We start from the raw sequence: 22,425 nt of genomic DNA, 5'->3' as shown, positions 1-22,425 counted from the left end.
ATTAGAGCTGTTGACATATGTTTGCTGAAGGCTGGTGGCCCACACTCCTGGTTTGAGCCCTGAAAAGCTGATGTTCCCAGAGGGTGCCTTGGGCCTCTGCCAGGTTGGCAATGGGATAATGCCACATTGGGAGACTTGTCCCAGCCTGGCAGAGTGTTGCTGTGCAGAGTAGAACGTGGTGCCTGGAGGTTGCAGGGCCCTGGTGGCCCTCATCTGGTTTGACATCAGTCAGGTGAGTAGCCCCTGCAAAGGGGGTCTATTTTAGTGCCTGCTTCCCAGAGGGGCCTGCTGGGGGTAGGAGTCAGCCTCCCAGCCTCTTGTCTGCTGTCTGCAGAGGGCCCAGAGGAACAACTATAGTGAAGACCTGCCCTCCTCCCAGGCTGCTGTGGCCAGCCTCCCGGAGCCTGTCATCACAGGGTGGGTCTCGCTGACTGTGTTGCCCTCTGCATGCACATGTGACGTCTCAGAGGTCTCTCCTGACTCTGGGGTGACAGGGCTCACTCTGTGCTGCTTTGGGTATATGAACTGGGGCTGTTTATTCCAATTCTGTGGCTTTGAGCAGAAATAAACCTGCCTTCCCATAGTCTGCCCTTAGCCATCACAGGCCCTTTCCTTTGTGCTTTCTACCCAGTTTCTTTTCAAACAATTCTTTTTTCCTCACAGTTGTGGGGCAGGGATCAAAATACAGCGCTTATTATGTAAAAGCTGCAGCGTATCTCCAGTTTCCCAACAGAGAGGGCCTTTTTACATATGTTTTCCTACCTAAAACAAGAGGGCACAAATATTGGAAAGGGAAACATAGACCTTCATGCACTTTCTCACTGGACTGCATGTTTGCATGGGAGGTGACAGAAAACACTGATGGAAAATATTGCGCATACAGTGGGCACGTGGTATTGGGTGAGTTCTGTGGGCCAGACAGTATGTGGCAGCAGGGCAAGAAGGGCATGTGGATTTGGGCCAAGGCTGTCAGCAGGCCTGTTTGGTGGGGACAGGGCATGGATTTGGGGGTTGAAGAGAAGGCTGGGTTATTAGTTTTGCTAAGATGTGCCCATTTAAGACTTTTTCTGGTCCTCCCTTTTGGGTAACTATGGGAAGTGTAGTCTGTTAGTTTTCCTTTTAACCCTTGTTTTATTAAGATGGTAAAACACTCTTGTCCCAGAGGTTTAAAATTCAAATGCCATGTTTTTAATTAAAGTTGAAGATTTTAAGTTACTTAAAACTGAACGTAATTAGTTAAGGGAAAAAGTGTCATAGCCCATTAAAAGATGCATAGAAAATTCCCATTTTGGTTTAGTAGCACTGTTAGATAATGCATCTCTGGTGTGTGTCAGTAGTCATGCCTGGAGAAATCAGGTCTGCTATAAATAGACGTTGTCAGACGTGGTGAAACGCAGTTCCTTCGCGGGTGGGAGCAGCCTCCGGTGGTGTTCTGTGGCTCCTACTGTATGTGTCATCCACACAGTGCGTGAAAGTATCAATTTTCACTTTTAGGCTGTTGAAGCTCAACTTATATCCCCATATACTTTTGTGTTTTAGTAGAGCACTCTTGGGGTAGATTTTTTGCTGTTCTATCACTTTTTCTACTCTGCCTTCAGGGGCCAGAAACACGAGTTTCATATGTGACCTGTGAACTCTCAAACTCTAACACATGGTTGAAGGGCCACAAGAAAATTACCACCAGTTCATTTGTCAGGAAAAAAGGAAATAAATGGAAAAAAGTTACTGAAAAAGCTCATTTACACTCCTCAGTGATCGTTTTGGAGGGTTGTAAGAAATAAACCCCGTATGGAATATGCCCTGTGTGCAGAAGTCACAACCCAGGCAGTGTGGTCCTGCCCTGTGTTATTTTTTCTAGCAAAATAATCTTGTTTTTCAAAAAGCTTTTTTGGGGGTGGGTAAAGGAAACTAAAAAGCTGACTGAAGTTTATCCAATAGTTCATTCAACTATATGTTATTTATTGTTTTTCTGTATTCCGATGGGGCTAATTACAATTGCTATCTTTACAGATACAAACTCATTTTTATCTTGTAAGTGACTTCTCCCCCAACCACAGAGGGGGGAAAATATTCTCTTCTAGTTTACCTTTTTTCAAAAAGATTTTATTATTTATTTTCAGAGAGGGGGAGGGGGAGAAGGAGAGACAGAAACATCAATTGGCCCACAATGCAAGCATGTGCCCCAATGCGAAGTCAAACTGGTGACCTTTCAGTTCGCATGCTGGCCCTCAATCCACTGAGCCACACCAACCCACATCAGCCAGGGCTGTAGCTTATCTTTTTGTGACAATTTTGAAAAATAATTTTAGAGAAAGAGGAAGGGAGTGAAAGATCAATGTGTGGTTGCCTATTGGTCTGCAACCCAGGCATGTGCCCCAGACTGGGAATCAAACCAACAACCCTCTGGTTTGCAGGCCAGTGCTCAATCCACTGAATTATACCAATCAGGGCTCTTTTTGTGACAATTTAAAATGACTAGCTTTTGAGGTAGAAGTTATGATGTAGAATTATTTTCAGAAATTTCAAAGAAGGAAACATAATTTCCTTCCACACATATAATTTTCTTATTTGATATCCCCATATTTAATTCATGATATCTGGAGGCTTTGGGTTTTAATTTAAAACAGCAGTAGCCTGCAAATTTAAAATAGATGTTTATATACAAATTATGGAAAGCATATACAGCTGAAAAAATGGAGTTCTTGAGAATAAATGATGATCTTGGGTTTTTGTTTCTGGAGTGTTTTCCAAATTAAATTCTATAAATGTATCTTTCCTTCCATATATCTCTAATAAATGTGTATTTATTGCCCTCTTGGAGGAGTTCTGTTCTTTGTTTTCAGATAGGAATGTGGTCAGATAGAATATGAGTTTGGGGTAAAGTAGGAATGGCCACCTTTTGAAGAACCTGGTTCTTCTACTGAATTTTGTGAAATGTGTGGTTATTGAGTAATGAATAAATAAAATGAATGAGATTTATGTATTGATTGAGAACTCTCTTCAGCTGGCACAGAAAGTTATGTATATCTGTGCACTGTGGGTTGGATACTTATTTTATCAACATTCATTTTAAATTATAATATATTGCCCTGGCTGGTGTAGCTCAGTGGATTGAGCACGGGCTGCGAACCAAAGTGTTGCAGGTTCGAGTCCCAGTCAGGGTACATGCCTGGGTTGCAGGCCATGACCCCCAGCAACCACACATTGATGTTTTTCTCTCTCTCTTTCTCTCTCCCTTCCCTCTCTAAAAGTAAATAAATAAAATCTTTAAAAAATATATTTAGGTTCACAGCATAAAGTAAGTAAAGAAGAGAAAAATATGACATTAAAAAATTAAATCTGGCCCTGGCTGGCTTAGCTCAGTGGATTGAGCGCGGGCTGTGAACCAAGGTGTTGCATGTTCGATTCCCAGTCAGGGCACATGCCTGGGTTGCAGGCCATGGCCCCCAGGAACTGCACATTGATGTTTCTCTCTCTCTCTCTCTCTCTCTCTCTCTCTCTCTCTCTCTCTCTCTCTCTTTCTCCCTCCCTTCCCTCTCTAAAAAATATATATAATAAAAAATAAAATCTTACAAAAATAAAGTAATTGCTTTGTTAAAAAAATTAAGTCTGTGTACAGTATGACTATATTTGTTCTTATTGTAATAGTCTGTCACAAAAACTTCTAGAGAACACAAACATGCATGCTTCTTTAGAAAGTAGAGTGTTTAAATAAAAGTTAATGTAAAGTTTGTGTGTAGAGGTGTGACGGTACAGGGCTCTTCATTTCAGGTCAAAGTGTGGAGTGAGGTGTCAGGGGTCCTCAACATGTTTTTAGAGTTGCTAAGAATGTACAAATATGTCATGTCTCTAGTTTGAAATGTTGGAAACTACTGATTCTTCAATGCGTCTTGCTAGATGAAATCTTCTTCTGTGCAAACCTTTGAATAGAGCATTCTTCACCTGCCATGTCTGCTCAAAGGTTTCTTGTTTGTGCATTGAGAATGTGCATGGCAAATGGTGGTGATGTGTTTTTCTCCCTCTTCTAAGATTTGAGTGCTTCTCAGCTCTTATAGTTTTCATAAGGAATGAGAGCTGGTTTACTGTTTGTGATTCAACTTTGAATCAGAAATTTCCCACTTGTCTTTCAAGCTTTTGAGTCTGTTTAATTAAAGTGTCCTGTAATTGCAAGTTTTATTTGTAAAAGTTTGAAGCTGATAATGTGCAAGCAGAATAGAAATACAGAAACAGATTGGGTTTTGAGGTTGATATGCTTTGTCCCAATTTCATTTTACTGTTTAATTCATCAAATGGCCCCATTGTTTTCTTTGATTGTCTTTTTAATAAGTTAGGTACATTCCAAATTAAAGGAGAAATTTATGCTAATGTTGATTTAAGTTTGTTTTTGCTTGAGGGTTCTATGAAAAATTTTGTTTGCAAAATGGGCTCTCCTCCTAGTTTAGATGGTGAAATGGAGGAAGAGAGGAAGCTTCTAGTTCTCAAGTTACAGGACTGATAAGAAAGCCTTAGGGGAGTGGTGGCCAGTGGGTTCACCTTAAATATTGCCCTGGCATTGAGGGACGTGCCCAGTCATTGAGTATGGAGGGAGAGGTGTATGTGGTGCAAGTGGATTAGAAAGTGAATGCTCTGCCAGACAAAATGTTGAGTAGGTGAAAATGACACAGTCTTAGACATAAAGAAGTCAGTTTTTTGGAGATCCAATTGGAAGTAGTCAGTTAGGTGATAATGTAGAGCTAAAAAGACATTTGAAGTTTTGAAATGTTGTATTTTAAGCTGTCTCATCTCTTTGTTGATTTAAACATACGTTTGGTTCATTTTGGCTCTGTTCTTTTTTGGGTTGATTTTCTTTTAAAATGGGATCACGGGCATTTACCAGAGTTGTATTCTTCCTTTTCTGAGACATAATTTTCTCATTTCTACGCTAATTGTGACTTCCTTTGTCACTGTTTTGGGTGTGTTCTCACATGCTGGTCTCATTGGTGCAGGAGTTGAGAAAAGCTATTTTTAGTGGGATGGAAAATGAAAGGAAATCAATTTTTAAAGATGTTACTGAATTTTCAAACAAAGCTAAGAATTTCTAAAGACTTTGGACATTTGTGCATTCTATAATGTTAGCAGGTCTTTGGTCAGAAGGCTTAGGATTTTATTCAGGTTCTTTGTTCATAGGTCATTGCTATTGAGTCACCATTGAATGCTTAATAGATCAATGCAATTGTTAAGTTCTTAACATTTTAAAATAAAGAGTAGGAACTCAGAATTTTAGAGGAAGTGATAGAAGAGTTGAGCTTCTTTTTTCTTAAAGCACTCAGGTTATGGTTCACAAAGGCCATAGTTTTGAGGATCCTCTGTTGTTATACTTTTTGTAGCAGAGATTATAGGTGAGTACCAATATTTAGAGACAGGCCATAGCTAAAACTTTAAAATGTTTCCTTTTAAAAAAAAATTCAAACTAAATTGTGTTTCTTTCAAATTTTATCCTCACAGTTTTACCCAAACTAAGAAATAAAAAAAGTTAAAAATTTTAAGATAGGATTTTGATTTCTTCAGGCTGTCTGTGTCCCTGGAATATAGCCCTTTATTTTTTCAGGGTAGCTGTTTCTTTTCTAAGTTTAAATTTATAAAACTGGTATTATCCTCTTTCCCATGTGTGAAACAGTTAGTTGATTGTTGTCTGTTGGTCTGGATTACTGAGTTATTTATAGACAAATTGAAACATACATGGTCCCCCACAAGTAACACCCCTTTTTTATTACAAAATCATAAGCATTTAACTGTGGCATAACAATATCACACTCAAGTGCACTCTATGGCATTTTAGGTGGAATGTATAAATTGAAACTATAAATTACTACACACATATTATTACTTACCAATCATAATCAAGCATGCATTACCTCTTTCAGACTCTGTATTTAAAAAAACTTGTTTTTAAAAAATTATATAAAAATGTCTACTTGTATTAAAATGTTTGTTTTAAAGATTTTACTTATTTATTTTTAGAGAGGGGGAAGGGAAGGAGAAAGAGAGACATCAATGTGTGGTTGCCTCTTGCACGCCCCCTACTGGGGACCTGGCCCCGCAACCAGGGCATGTGCCCTGACTGGGAATCGAACTGGCAACCTTTTGGTTTGCAGGCCGGTACTCAATCCCCTGAGCCCCACTAGCCAGGGCAAAATGTTTTAAATATATATCAGATACTGTATTTTGAGTATGATTTAAGAAAAGAAATGGTGTGGGTACAATTAGATAATCTGTTAGTAAATGCTATGATTCTTTGTTTTGTTATCTTGAGCAGTAAACCTTTTCTTTTGGTTTCACCCCTATTTTCTTTGAACTCTATAGTTTTTTATTACTTTTTCTCTGTCTTCTGACTACCCATTGTCAGAGAACTTCATGTTCTGAAGTTTGCTATCCCTAGAGCTTCAACTCTTACTGGCTCCTTCAGAGTCAGCTCTGAAGTAATTCTCAGCATCTCCTGTCCTTCCCTTTGAGAGAGTAAGTCCTCTTTCCCAGGCAGTGGAGCCAAAGGAGAGAGAGGCCATAGACTCAAATGACTTAACATTGGTTGACTTTAGATACCAGGTGCACTGTTTCCAGGAAGAAACAGAATTTAAACAGAATTTCCAAGAAGAAACAGAATTTTTTTCTTTCCTCCAAATTTAGCTCTTTGCCTCTGAAAGCTAGGTCCAGCATGCTAATACACACACATACCAGTATGTGTGGGCGAGTGTGCATATTCTTACTTTTCTGTGCTTATTTACTTTTCCTGTAATGGTGGCCTTGTAGTATATTCCTAGCGATTGCTGTACTTCAGTAACTTGTATAAATTCATTCATAAAAAAGTCTACTTGGCTTATAAATTTGCAGCTTGTGATATAATGATATAACATAAAGCATATTTAAAATAATTTAACAAAGCTTCTGGAAAAGGATGCAAAATGGTTTTTGCACACTGATCTGAAATGATTTCTTCCATAAACTTGGAACTCCAGAAACTTGGAGGCTGATCCCTGGAGAATATTGGACTGAAAACTGTTTTAAAACCTTTTTTTCCCCTACAGGAAATGAATTTGTTTGCCCTTTTCCTGTGGTGCCGTATTGTCTGAATTTTCTTTCTGTTCTTATAATAGGCAGAAAAAAAATAAGGATATCTGTTTGCTAATCCTCTGGATGCTTTGTGGTACTATGTTGTGGGGTTGAATAATTATGATTAATAATAAGCTGGACCATGTGCATTTCAGAGAGTAGATCATAATGAAATAAAATCTAATGATTTTCATGTTGTACTACTGGTATGTATTTATGATACGTAGCTCTGTTATTCCTACAAGATATACTCTGTAATTGCACAGATGTTGTTGAGCTCAAATTTTAAGTGATGAAAATTTTTTGGATTGCTTTCTAACGAAAACAAGTTGTATATTTATTTGTATTTCACAGGCTGTATCTAAGAAGGGTGAAAACTAACAGCTGAGTCAAAGAGAAAGCAGGTGATCAGTAGCACACCTGTGTACACAGTTTAATCAGGGTGCATGTTGGCTTTTTTGTGTATTATTGTTCATTTTACATGTTATCTTTTTATTTTTTAAATAAAAGTGCAGAAATAAATTTTGTTTTTAAATATATTTTATTGATTATGCTATTACAGTTGTCCCATTCCCCCCCCCCCTCCAGCCCCCCCGGCCCTTATTCCCCTCTGCCCTGCACACTCCCTCCGACCCACATTCTCCCCCTTTAGTTCATGTCCATGTGTCATACTTAGAAGTTCTTTGGCTTCTACGTTTCCCATACTATTCTCACCCTGCCCCTGTCTGTTTTCTACCTACCATCCATGCTACTTATTCTCTGTACCATTTCCCCCTCTCTTCCCTTCCCACTCCCCTGTTGCTAACCCTCCATGTGTTCTCCATTTCTGTGGTTCTGATCCTGTTCTAGTTGTTTGCTTAGTTTGCTTTTGTTTTTGTTTTAGGTGTGGTTGTTAATGGTTGTGAGTTTGCTGTCATTTTAGTGTTCATATTTTTATTTTCTTTTTAGATAAATCCCTTTAACATTTCATATAATAAGGACTTAATGATGATGAACTCCTTTAACTTGACCATATCTGAGAAGCACTTTATCTGCCCTTCCATTTTAAATGAAAGCTTTGCTGGATAGAGTAATCTTGGATGTAAGTCCTAGCCTTTCATGACTTCAGATACTTCTTTCCAGCCCCTTCTTGCCTGTAACGTTTCTTTTGAGAAATCAGCTGACAGTCTGATGGGAACTCCTTTGTAGGGAACTGCCTCCTTTTCTTTTGCTGCTTCTAGGATTCTCTCCTTCATTTTAATCTTGGGTAATGTAATTATGATGTGCCTTGATGTGTTCCTCTTTGGGTCCAACTTCTTTGGGACTCTCTGTGCTTCCTGTACTTCCTGGAAGTCTATTTCCTTTGCCAGATTGGGGAAGGTGTCCTTTATTATTTGTTCAAATAACTTTTCCACTTGTTGCTCTTCTTCTTCTCCTTCTGGTACCCCAATAATTCGGATGTTGGAACATTTAAAGATGTCCTGGAGGTTGCTAAGCCTCTCTTTACTCTTTTGAATTCTTATTTCTTTATTCTTTTTTGGTTCTGGTTGGATGTTTCTTTACTTTCTTCTGGAAGAAAAGAAACATCCTTTCTTTCTTTCCTTCCCATCACTATTGGTTCCCTGTACATTTTCCTTTATTTCATTTAGTGTAGCCTTCATTTTTTCATCTAATTTGCGACCAAATTCAACCACTTCTGTGAGCATACTGATTACCAGTGTTTTGAACTGTGCATCTGATAGGTTGACTGTCTTTTCATCGCTTAGTTGTAGTTCTTCTGGAGCTTTGATCTGTTCTTTCTTTTGGGCCCTTTTTTGGGTGGGGGGTCCTCACACACCTGTTTTGTAGTGAGGGAGCCTTAGGTATTCTTCGGGGCAGGGTAACCCACATCGCTGCGTTGTGACATGTTATGTGGGTGAGGGGTCTGAGAGGGAACAGTGGCATTTGCTCTGCTTTCTGCCAGATTTCATTCACTTTCCCTTTTTCCCACAATCAAATTGGGCCCTTCTGGTACCTGGGTGGGTGGGTTTGTGTACATTCTAGGACCCTGTGGGTCTAACTGACTTTCCTGAGCAGCTGGGAGTTTCTCCCGCTGCTGCCTCAACCCCCATAGGTGTTTGCAATCAGTGGTTTGAGGCTTTATTTCCCTTGCTGGAACCCTGGGTTGCTCAATCTGTCCTGTTCCCCAGTTGTTTCTCCCAGTTCATCTTTGTGTGAATGTGGGACTGCCCAGTCCACAATCCGCCGCCTTGCCGGTTCTCCCGCTGCTGCCTTGCTGGCTGGCTGCAGCCTTGCGCACCCTGTTCCACAATCTGCCGCCTCACTGGGTCCTCCACCACTGCTTTGCCCACCCTGGTCCTCAAGCCACCACCTTGTGGTGAGTCCTCTCTGCCCAGCTGCCTCTCTCTACCCCTCTTACTGGTCTGGATGAGCGTGTCTTCTTTAACTCCTTGGTTGTTGGACTTCCATACAGTTCGGTTTTCTGTCAGTTCTAGTTGTTTTTTGTTTTTAAATTGTTGTTGTCCTTCTTTTGGTTGCACGAGAAGGCACAGTGTGTCTACCTACGCCTCCATCTTGGCCAGAAGTTTGCAAAAATAAATGTATGTTAATGATTTAAAATACTTGCAGTGATTGATCAATTGTGGGTTGGTTCTGAGCATGCCTTTAAATTTAGAAAAAAGGTTATTTTATGTGTTGAACTTTAAATTATATTTATTAATATTTGTGCTAGAAGTAGTTTTGGTTGATTTATTGCTACCTATGTGAGTTTAAAGTTTTTAAAGTTGCTTTGAAATTAAATACATTAACTGAGAAGACTTATTCCATTGCTTTTTTTATTAGCCTGAATTGGCTTGCTTATGTATGTATGTATGTATGTATGTATGTATTGTTTATGCTATTACAGTTGTACCTGTTCTTTCTTCCTTTTCCTATTTCCACCCAGCCCTACTCTCTCCCATCCCTCAGTCACTTGCCATATTGTTGTCCGGGCCCATAGGTCATGAATAAATATTCTTTGGTTAAGCCCTTCACCATCTTTCATCCAATCCCCTCTCCTCTCTGGCAGCTGACAGTCTGTTCCATGCATCTGTGCTTCTGTTTCTGTTTTTGTTCATTAATTTATTGTGTTCATTAGATTCCACATATAAGTGAGATCATGTGGTGCTTGTTTTTCACTCAGTGGCTTGTTTCACTTAGCATAATCATCTTCAGTTCCATCTGTGTTGTCCCAAAAGGTAAGAATTTCTTCTTTTTTACTGGTGCTTTAGTATTCCATTGTATAAATGAACCACAGTTTTTTTATCCACTGATGGGCACTCACTTGTGCTGTTTCCAGATGTTGACTATTATAAATAGCACTACTATGAATGTAGGGGTGTGTTAATTTTTACCTAAGACTCATTAGTATCATGTACTTGATTGGCTGATTAAATACTTTGTTATCTCTCTGCTAGTTGTTTTCTAGCCCACAATTACTCAGTCATTTCACTGGCAAATTGCTTGTGTGTTATACTCTTGTTTTTCCCAAAATGAAAATGGTACCCAAGTTGCAGAGTTGGTATGATAATTAGCAATGATAATTTCCAATTATTATGTCCAGTACTAGATGTTAGCATTAAGATGCTATCTGTATCCATTATCACATGAAATGTTTTCCAGAGCAGAACATCAATTATCAGAGTTTCCCATATATTGACTGAAGTTGCACACAGCTCCTAGGAAGCAGAGTTAAGACAGTGCAAGGAGAGCACCCAGCACAATGCCTCTCACACTATTCCTATTGTTACAAATGCATAATGTTTATTTGGGGAATGTGCTAAGGAGCTGAACACTTATTTTTTTAACATTACATTGCTTTATGCTTTTCAAAAATCATGGTTATATGCTTCCTGAGTGATAATTTCTTTCTGAGTAATAGGGAGAATATGGATAAATTAAGGATATTAGGGTGTATTTAAAAAAGTATTTTATGTGTTAAAATTGTTTTTTATTTTTATATTTTTAATGCATAGCTTTAGAACACTTGGGCCTATACATACAATTATATACACATATTTTTTGCTTATACCCATGTTCATGTGTGCTTTACACAGTGTATTTATAGATGCATACTATATTTAAACTATTATAAATGTTAGTCATTAAATTTGTTTTCCATCTTCATGTACATGGATTAAAATAAATTTTATCAGTTTTTAGTGCTCCCCATCCCCCTACTATTTCATTATGAAAATCTGTGTGTGGAACCTCAGGAGTGGTGGGATTCTTGTGGTCTGTCCAAGATTCAGGTTTTATTCAGAACCTCCTATAATTTTATTCTGATTTGCCTTAGAAGTTCATAAGGAAGAAATTCTGAAAATGGTATTAATCTTATGATTTGTCTGGTCATATTGGCACCAGGGAGGGGATTCTTGCTCTTCCTCAGGATAGAAATCATAGAGGAGGCCAAACAGATTCAAAAGAAGAGATTTACTGAAAACTCGGTGGAGAGAAAGGAGAAGGGGAGGGAGCTTGAAATGTGCCTAAGAGCTGCTCCTGGAACTGCTGCTGGGTCTGGTTGTGCAGAGCTGGGTTCTTCTTGCCAGTCGTAGCGTCGATTTCTTTGCTTTCCATGTTCTTGCCCCGGGCGGGTATCCGTGGCGCAGGCACATGGAGAAGCTCTTTGCTTCTCCTGAAGAGAAACTGAAGGGAGTGCCTGAAGAGAAACTTTAAACTTATTTAAGAGAGACTTAAAAAATAAAACAACACTGAAGAACATTTTCATCCATTTAAGAGAGAGGCTCAGTTTATCCCAGTATTTGAAATTAAATTTTGTAGGGCACTAGGAAAACCTAGAATTACTCCCTCATGATTCTTGTCCTTGCCTTACTCAGGACGGGAGTACTCTGTGCTCCTTTTCATGGCGTGGTTTTCCTCCAGTTCTGTCGTTTTGCTCAGATAATGCCTCTCTAAGTGTTATACTTTCTTGTGAAGTATTTCTGTTATTTCCACAAAAATGTCACATTTGACTAGTGTATTTGTTTTCCATTTTTATTTTGAGGACTTCAGTTATATAACAGGAGACTAACTTTGCTGTTAGGCAAGGTCAAATTTTTAAAATATCTACTCTAAGGTACAACATTGTGATGGAAAACATTAATGTTTGTATTTCCTGTATTTTATAAATAAAAAACACAGAATACCTCTGAAAACAATTAGTTTTCCTAGTCAAAACAGAATTTTTTAATGTAAACATTGAGGCATTATGAATGTAAGACTAAACCTGTCCTCATTCTGCCTAATTGTAGAATCATGATTTTCTTCCATTTTTAGAAATAAATGAGTTTGTCAACCATCATGAAAGTATATTGATTTCAGCTCTAATAAATTGTTCAGGGACTAGCATGTTTTTAGCAACTAGTTCTTGTTAAAAGAGAAAAGAAAACCATACTTTTTGGGGTTGGGGGGCGGGAGTCATTCCATGAATGTATTTTCCTGGGTGCTGCTTACTTCCTAAAATCAGAAAGAGTTAAAAATCTCCACATATACTATCAACAGACACATACAGCTTAGCTAAGTCAATTAAATTTGCAAGTATAAATAAGCTATGGGTATTTTCTAATTTTTCCATTGGGTAGTACAGTTTATGAAGCCTAGAGCTACTCATATACAGTGTTTAGCAATTTCATTTTATTCAGAATCAATAAAGATTATGAACTGAAACAAAACACAGGCAAAGAATAATTTCTAACATGCCTGGCATATTCTAGGAATATTCCATGGATATCCTTTAGTCAGTGAACATAGTTCAATCATGATCATACTGACCTCTTGGAATTTTTCTCCCATTCATTCCTTGTACAGACATGATGTTTTTTCTTTGATGATGTAGCACTTTTTGATATATTTGAGAATTCCCCCAGAGATCCTCTAAGGCTGGATTTCTGTTAATATTGTCTGTGTAATGATTTAGTTGCTTGAAGAGTGTCCTGTTCCCACAATGCCCAACCAGTTTTTGATGAGTTCTGCCCTTTTCTGTTGTTTTTCTCACAGTGACACAATCTGGCATGAATAACATGTTAGCTGGTAGAAGGGTTGGAAGAGCAGCCAGTGAGACAAACCAGACTGTTGCTCAGGAGTGGCCTCATAATTTGCAAGGCACAGTACAAAGTGAATGTGCGCACCCTTTGTTCATAAATCAAGAATTTCAAGACATTGACCACAGAGCTTAAACGAAGTGGGAGGCTCTGTGCTGGTGCAAAGGGATGGCCTGAACGCTGCTCCTGTTCCCAGACAAATGAAAGCAGCCCTCCCTGAGTGTTTCTCACAGAGCTTTGATTCTAGTGTGGGACAGTAGATCAGGGTAGGCTTGACTTAACTCTGTCCATTTTAAGTCTTTGGAGTTTTCCTTGCCAGTTCATCCCTAGCCCTCCCACTGAGTGCAGAATGAATTCTGAAGGGTGCCAGGTGACACACACAGAAATGTCTGATAGGTACCTGAAGATGAATACACCTTTTTCTCCCTTTTCTCAATACATTTGGAACAGAAGAAGGATGATAAAAACATATCACCTATGGTCAGTGCCATTCAGAATTTGTCATTTCCATTCATGTGCCTTTCCTTCCCAGTATCTAGTTACTTTATTATTCAACTTTTTTTAAGCCGTTAGACATTAAAAATTCCTATTGTTAGCACAAAACCCATCATATGAGCGTCATCTTGGGAGTGTGCTTAACTTTATTATTTCTGATATGACGCTGAAATGGTGTGTGGATGTTAGCACATTTGTATATCCCCTGGAGGATTGTTTGCAAATATGAGCTGCTTGTGTTGTGAATTCATCTGTAAAGCGATGAAATTTTTATGGTTATAATGTATCTGGAGTAATGACTGTGTGGGTGGGATAGGTTAAAGCTCTCATCATTTTGAATCTGTAAAATGCAGAAAAGTTGGTCCTGCCTTTCAAGGAACTTAGATTGTCCCCTAAAGACTAAGCTTTTTGGCAAGGTACATTTGTCAGGTTTGCCTGTCATCTTTCTGGACAACTCCTTACATGTCCCAGCTGTGTTAAGACTGTACTATTGACACTGTTAACTTTTATGGAAATGTAGCTCCTTTACTACTGAAGACCCACAAAAAAACACCCATCCAAGAGAAATCTTGGAAAATCATGTTCTACAACATGCTAACTTGATGAAAGGAATTAGATCAGGCATGTTTTCTTCACTTCTACCCTCATCTTTCTCCTCCTCTTCCTTTCTCTTGGTCACTCTGCCTGTTTGAGGTACCCCTATTCCCATACGGCCTTCCCCTCACACCCCAAGCATATACCTTTAGACACCCTGCCCACATGTGTGGACATGTATGATTTCTCCTATGAAAACTGGCCAGATGAATGAGAAATTACATGCATTTGTTGATCGGCTGGTTAGTTTCATAACTCTCACAGAGGTCTATTTCATTCAGGCATGTGTGCATTGCTTTTCTCTCTTTGTGAAATGAGGGTGTTAGGGGAAAGCCCCAAAAGTCCAAATCCAGGATTGATTCCAAAGAACTGACTTATAGCCTGATTCAAATTCATAAGAGCTTTAATAGGAGAAACTAATAGGGGAACACAAGAGTTAAAGATTTTAGCTTCAGTCGCAGTTGATAAACTTAAGTGATTAATGCATGTGGAGAGCTGTTATTCCAGGAACTGCAGTGCATGACCTAGAGACTCCAGGAAGTTGACAGCAGTCAGTGTTTGTGCCCCAGGGGGTTGCAACCCATGTTTGTGATGCAGATAAAGAATTGTTGATCAACAGGAAGGGTGATGTGGCTGGGGCTTAGAAAGCCTCATTGTGTCTGCCATTTTCAATTTTCAGAGTCTATTGACTATAATCTTGCTGCTTCTGTGTACCACTACTTACATCTGATCCTTGGCACCCAGTCTCCTGGACAGAAATAAAACTGGAGTGTTGGGTGTATTTTGGAAGTGCTCCAGAATGGGTGACCAGAAGAGTCCTTATGTTGCATTAGGCCATATAGTGATGGCCTCAGCATCCTCTTCACATAGTAGCTTGGAAAAATACCTGATTTTAATTCCCAACAGATTTCAATATAAAAAGGGGAATTACCTCAGAAAATAATGGGAAGAATGGTTAACTTTATCTCTGAACATTGAATGAGATAAATTTCCAGCTGCTGCTTTCTATTTTGTTATTGGACCAATTGTTACAGAGCGGACCCAGGGTGTGGGGCAAGATACTGTTCCTGAATGGACCCCCCTGTCCTGGGGTCCCCTTGTACTAGGTTTGCATTGCTCTCTGCCAGGGAATTATAGCTCCCAATATCAGAGATTGGTGAAAAGGAAAGAAACTGTTTATTCTAAAGTTATACAGATTTAGGGTAATGACTTAATGTCTTTGTTAAAATTCCAAAGTCCCTTAAAACACCCACGGACACACAGTCATTCCTTCCCCTCTTTGCCCAGTCAGGGGTCCTGTATCTCAGAAAAAGAAATAGAAGTCTGTGGCTCAGCTAACCCCTGGTTCTTCCCAGTAACCTGTGCTTGGCTGGTCAGCCTCCCATGGTTTCCAGAACCATCAGCTGTGTCGCCTCGATCTTAGGTTCTTAATCCAAACCCACATGGCACCTTCTTATGGCCCACCAGCAAGAGTCTTTTTACCCCTTACCTTCCTGCAACGTCTCTCCTGCATTCTTCCAAACTGCTAAAAGAGAGAGTTTTGCATTGTTGTTGTGTCTTGCTTTCCTGCTTCCTAAGCTATGTGGCAAAGGGACTCCCAAAACTGTGTGGTTCCATTCCACATGGCTGCCATGCCTGTGTTTAAATCCTGGCATGAATCTTCCTCTGCAGCTCCATTTCCTACTCCTCCCTCAATCACCTACACCTGCCAGCATTCTTGTATTTTTCCAGCTTTTCTGGGCTGCCATAGTAAGTCTGGGCAGGCATGGTCTGTGGTGTGGAGCCAACCACCTCCAAGTTCTCACACAGGTGCTGTAACCAGAGGGAGTTGCCTCCTAGTCCTGTCTTGGGTTGAAGTCACTCCCATCTTTCTGGCTCAAAGCATGGCCATAGCTACTTAACATATCTATGAAACCAAAAGTTACAGATATGTTAAATAACCATTTTTGCCATTATTTACAAAAGTGTTGATATGCAAAATAAGTCTCAATGGCCCTGCTCCATGTGCCCCATCCCCTAGATCAGACTTGTGGGGATGAGGACATCCTGTATTTTTAATATTTCCTAGACACCCTGAGTTCTGAACTCTATTACAAATCCCTCTTTGGGGGGTGGGCTGGCTGCATCCTGTTACACAGTGTTCTATATCATTAGGGTATAACCATTTAATATTCAGAGAGTTTGTAACAATCATTCTCAGTACTGTCACTACAATATTGCATTTTGTAAATGTCATTTTGTTGTGTCCCATACCAGTTTTAGTGAGGTATCTCTAAGGCACATGGGAGAAAAAAATTTGTGAATTATTCAAGTTCCTTTCACTGTTATTTGGAAGTGATATATTTTTATAGTATGAGATTGTATACTGGACTAGCTTTTTTATTAGGAAAAAAGTTCCATTTGTCTTGATAAAGATTACATTCATATTTAATAATACTTGCTTTACCTCTGGCCACACCATTTTGAAAACTAACCAAAGTATCTCTATTCTTAATGAACTCTGAAGTTTATTACAAGCTTTTAAACTATTTAAAGCAAGCCTGTGCAGTTCTAAGAAGGAAGATAAATGAGATATGATTTAAGAGTAATATTGGGAAAATGTTCATATTTAACATAAAAGGGTTTAGAATAGCTGACTGGTGTAGTAGCCCCTGCAACCTCTGTGGTTAAATATGGATAAATGTCTCAAGCATAAATTTGACCAGCTGTCATTCTCTAAATAAAATTGCATTCTTAAAACAAAAAAAAATTGATCAACAGATAAAGAAGTACTAGGAAAATTACAGCAGAACTGCAACTCTTACCTGATTAACCTATTTTCCAAATCCCTTACCTACCCTTTCTTCTCCTTATAAAAATGTCGGCTTGAGATGAGACGTTAAGACTGTTTTGGGGGTATGTAAACTGCCACCTTCTCAGATTGCTGGCATCTGAATAAAGTGCCCATAAAGATTCAATACTTGTTTCTACTTATTGGTTCTGGTAGTGACAGGCAGCATGAGCACTGACTTTTGTGGTTGCATAACTTATGTGCACAGGCAAAGCAGTTACTGCTCCCAATGGTGGACAGCCAGGAAGAATCCACACCCCTCCCAGGACAGGACACCTTTGTATAGGGGGTTAGTAGTAAAACCATGTGGTGGGTAGTCATGTGGATGGCCCCAAAGAACCAATGCGTTACTAAGTCAACAGATAACATCAGGCAGTTATCACAATTGATACATTCATTAACCTCCTTCCTGGGGGCATGATGTTTACTTTTGGGCAGCATTCTGGTTTTCTTGGTAGTCAGCCAAGCCTGAGGCTACAGAGGGTTGAACAGAAAGTCCAACATTTCCCAGACACCTTAGGTGATGGAGCTGAATCACAGCTAAAATGAGTTCCCCTACAGAGGGAATCAACCCTTAGGATTTCAAGGTAGCCGTTTTGGTGGGAAAACCAGATGGGTTTTGAATTTACCATTCTTGAAGGTGTCGGGGAGTAAACACACTTCTGACTGTCACCACCCTCCTGCAGGGTTTGGGTGTGGAGGAGACGGGGCTGTATTGGACTGTTTTCCTTGTGCTTATTGGGCCCTCTTCGTGTTGTCTTCCACTCAGCTCAAAGCAGTGGCCTAAAGCAACTTAGCATCTGCCCACCTTTCTTTTTTTCCCATGACTCTACTTGTATATTTTATGCTTACTTTATATTTTATGTTTTTCTGTATGTTTGTGTTTTTTGTATATTTTTATGTTTCCTTCCTCAGTTTCTTACCGCCAATGCCCTCTACTTTCTATCTTGCTGGGATGGAAGATTTCTGCCTCATATACTATTTACATACTTCTGGTTAGGAAGTCTTTGCTAAAGAAGTGAGTCATTGGGATCCTTCCTCTTTGCTAATTGCTTTGATAATTTAGGTTTCTTTCTGGGTTTTGAACTCTGATTGACTTGGGAGCCCCTTTCCCCAAACACATGGGTGAAATCCCCATCCTCAAATGAGTATCTACTTTTCAATGTGTTTCTTTACTTTTTGCCTTCAGTTTTGTGTTATTTTGGAGGGAAAGAGGCTGAAGGGGCAATCTTTGCAGATGAAATCCAGGCAGGTTAATTTTGTGATTGGGCAAAGAGTATTAACCCCTGGGGCTCTTGGAATGTGTCGGGCCTTTTCCACCAAGGGCAAGATGCCATCAAGGACAAAGATGAGCTCTTAAGGGGAACAAGGATGCAACTTTATGAACACCAGAGCTGCAAAGCACTAGGCATGTGGTCCTTTCTAATTTAAACTTGCAGCCCACCAAGGCACCATTGCTTCACTGACAAGCTGTCAGCAAAGAGTCATTTTCAAAGGACAACATTTATTTTTCTGATCTATTCCCTTAGGTCTCATATCCTCTGCATAATGTTAATACCTATTTGCTGCTCTATCTTTGCTTGTACTTTTTTCCATTAATCTCTCTCTACCAAACTGTCATATTAAGGGTTGCAGCACTTTGAAATTTAAAAACTGCAGCACTCCTATTTGTCAGCTCATTTTGACTGCATCTAACCATTTTTAAGTACTAGTGACTGGTATGCATATTTTGCATGTTTTGAACTTCAGTTTCTCTTTCAGTTAATCATGGCATATATAGACAGTAGAGAAGGCCTTTAAAAAAATCAAAATGTGTATGCAGTGAAGAACTGACTGAAGAATTTGTATGTGTTTATGAGCCCAAGAAACTGCTGTCCAGATTAAGAGAGAGAACATTTCCTGTGCCCATTTTGCCAGTGGGTGATCAATACTTATGATTCATCACTACAGGTTGAAGTTTCCTGTTCTTGAACTTCACAGAAATGGGATAAAAGCATTCTTTTGTTTCTGACTTCATTAGCTCATTACCATGTCTGTGGGACTTATCCATGTTGTTGGGTGTAGTAGCAGTCATTTTGTGTACTGGTTAATGTGTGATTATGCTGCAACTGTATATTCTAGTACTGATGGACATTTGGATTGTTTCCAGTTTGTGGCCACTTCCAATCAGTGGTGTACCCAATGTGTTTTGACACAAGCATGGATTGTTTTTGCTCTATACTACTGTTCAACAAAGTTGCGGTGCAAAAATGGAAGCAAGAAATGGATGAATAGTTTTCAGCTACGTTTAATTTCCTTTTTCTGAAAAGCCAACAGGGTGCAGTGCTGGTCTGTTGCAGTAAGGAATGACAGCATGTGGTTTGTTTTTGAGACGTCTCCAATTTGGTCAACCACTTTGTCAAAATTTATGTTATATACCAGACCTGTGACTGCATCTTTGTATATAGTTCAACAAAGGACACTTTTAAAATATATTTTTAATTTTGAAAATTGTCTTCCATATAAAACAACCTTTATGTAAGTAACTAGTTAGGGAATATCTTGAAGATAAGTTTGTTAGACAGTCATAAAAATCCCATTTCATAGTAAATTACCAAAAAAATTGCAGTGTCTGTGTTTCTTTGAGAACCATTTTTGTGAGTTTTAAATGTCCTCACAGCTGAAAAATTTCAAGCAGAAAAAAAGCCCAATAGCCTATATAGAATGATGGAACTGAAATAACTCAGATTGTATTTCTTCATTATTGCAACCACTCTGCTGTAATTTTTTAGTTCAAGTCTACTCTCTAACTGAAGGAGCATGTGGTACAACAGGAACTTACTTAAAAGGAGTGTCTGTGGTTGCGTGCTGTGGTGGTGGACGAGCGCAGAGCCGGGCAGCTCCAACACTGGAGTTTTCGGAGTTCACCTTCATGTGAAAAGCATTGTTGACTAAATCAAAATCAACAAAAATGTGCAAGTTTGTATTTTAAATTAAAATTAAACTTGGCAGTAATCAACAATTATTTAAAACTTTGACCAAGAAGAGGATTTTTAGGGACTTTATCATTGACGTTGTTTGAAATTGTTAGTACATGGTGACCATAAAAAGGAGCCTTACTTTTTAGTCTTTAAAAACAAATTGTTTTCAAGGTTTTTTTTTTTAAGTCTAGACTTGTGTCTGTACCTGAGCAGACCATCCCTGCACCCTCTCCTCAGGCCGCATTCGCATGGCTGTTCTGAATGCATTTCCTGTGAGCTTTCTGGTGCGTGTCTGCTGGTGGACATGTGGCTGCTCTTTCTTTCACACCCCCCACATGCGACACTGCTTTTTCATTGTAGGCATTTCACGTATTTTCTATTATAACAACACTTTTCTCTTCATTTCCAATCCTTATACTTTTTATTTCTTTTTTTTTTATGCCTGTTCTACTGGCTAAGACCTCTGTTAACACAGTGTGACTACAAATGATGGCAGTGAGTGTACTCTCTTTATGAGTCCTGGGGAAAGTATCATATCTCTCACCTTTAAAAATAAAGGCTTTTTTTTTTTGTGGATACCATTTATCAGACTAAAGAAGTTCCAAGAAAGCCTTTTTAAAATTTATTAAAATTTTTTATAAAGATTTTATTTATTTTTAGAGAGGGAAGGGAGGGAGAAAGAGAGAGAGAGAAAAACATCAATGTGCGGTTGCTGGGAGTCATGGCCTGCAACCCAGGCATGCACCCTGACTGGGAATAGAATTTGCGACACTTTGGTTCCCAGCCCGCACTCAATCCACTGAGCTACACCAGCCAGGGCTTAAAATTTAGTTTTTTAAAAGGTTTTACTTACTTACTTTTAGAGAAGGAGAAGAGAGAAAGAGAGGGAGAGGAACCTTATTGTGTTGTTGTCTCTCTTGCGCCCCCTACTGGGGACCTGGCCTGCAACTCAGGCATGTGCCCTGACTGGGGATTGAACTGGTGACTCTGGTTTGCAGGCTGGCACTCAATCCACTGAGCCACACCAGGCAGGGCAAGAAAGCCTTTTTTTTTTTTTAAGTTAATTACAGTATAGTAAAGTTAAAACATGGTTTTATTGTGTTTCTTATGAAGTTGTAGTGGAAAAAGAATGGTCTTTGAAGTATTGTAGACTTCAGCTTGAATTTTGGTTTTACTATCTGTAATCTTAATTTTTGTACCTGTAAACTAGAAAAGTAATACTGCAATAAGGCTATTAAAATTATTGATGAATCAATAAGGTTAGATAATGTACTGTGTGTGAGGTACTATGCTTGTTATACAAGTGCATTCAGCAACTATTATGTATTCTTCATTGTTAGTTATTTGTTTCTGACATTAGTTTGAAGAGAATCATAAAGTTATTTTCAAAGTTTATTTTTAGGTAGGCTTGGGTGATACAGACACTTGAAGATAATAGTTCATATTCCTAGTATGAAGTATCTCTTGGGATTGAGTAGGGTTAGGTTTTCCAGTTCCATACCCACAGTCTAGGTGTTAGTTACAAGTGCCTGTTCTGGCATAGCCTGCCGATGAGTGGAAGTGAACTGTTGGTATACATTTGTGGATTTATATCCATATTTAGGTTACTAAATAACAGTGGCTGAGTGAACACTGGCATTTGGATCATGGAGTGAGCCAGAATAAGGTCTGGCCTAAATGAAGGCTAGCTATGGTTTGTTTAAGCCTAATGTGTCAGACACCACACTGAAACCTGGGTGTGTCGTGTTGAAGAGCACTAGAATGTAGTGATGATGACAGTCATGGGGTATGTGTTTAATTCAGCTGTGCGTGGATTTTGTTTTGTTTGTGGGAGGGTGTGTGTGAGAGACGGAGAGAGAGGGAGGGAGAGTAGGACAGAGGGAGAGGGAGAGAGAGAATATGAATGAATATATGAACGAATGAGAATGGTGGTGAATGGGGAAAGGTTTTCAGACTTGACACCTGAATGTAGACTTAGTTGAGCTGCAGGGGCAGTGGCAAGGACTCTCCTGGCAGGAGAGTATAGTATTTACACTGGTTGAGGCTATGACATGGTTTTGTGTTGGTAACTCTTAGGCTGGTGTGCAGTTCTGAGCTATAAAGGGCAAAGTGGGCAGAGGGGCTGGCTGGGGTATTAGGCAGGGCTGGGGCCTGGAGGCCTTTCTTCTAAGCCGTGGTGAGAAGCTTGGGCTTTCCATGTTGGGCATGTTGGGGAGTGTTCAGATTTGCAGTTTTAGATCCCATGGCAGTAGCATTGCCCCCTTTATTAGAAGCTGTTCATAGCTCTTTAGTCTTGGTGCCTCCTGGTTTTGATGGCTTGTGACCTTTGCCCTAATCATCACAGTTTGCAAATGCATTTGGTGCTGGAGTTCAACCCAATTTACTCCTGAAGTCCTGGTGCAAA

The 22,425-nt window shown here is 39.4% G+C and overlaps 1 protein-coding gene and 1 pseudogene across 16 annotated transcripts in view; both read left to right on the top strand.

Annotated features, from left to right (window-relative positions):
• PARD3 (par-3 family cell polarity regulator) overlaps positions 1-22,425 on the top strand; it is a 686,648-nt gene that overhangs the window by 143,719 nt on the left and 520,504 nt on the right. The gene's annotated exons all lie outside the window — the stretch shown is intronic.
• Positions 9,283-16,012, top strand: LOC123806693 (annotated as a pseudogene).

This window comes from Phyllostomus hastatus, unplaced genomic scaffold (assembly GCF_019186645.2).
Source record: "Phyllostomus hastatus isolate PE091 unplaced genomic scaffold, TTU_PhHast_1.1 phas_scaffold_39, whole genome shotgun sequence".
NCBI classification, from domain to species: Eukaryota; Metazoa; Chordata; class Mammalia; order Chiroptera; family Phyllostomidae; genus Phyllostomus; species Phyllostomus hastatus.
Note: the sequence above shows the minus strand (reverse complement) of the source record. Positions and strands in the feature narration are given on the sequence as shown.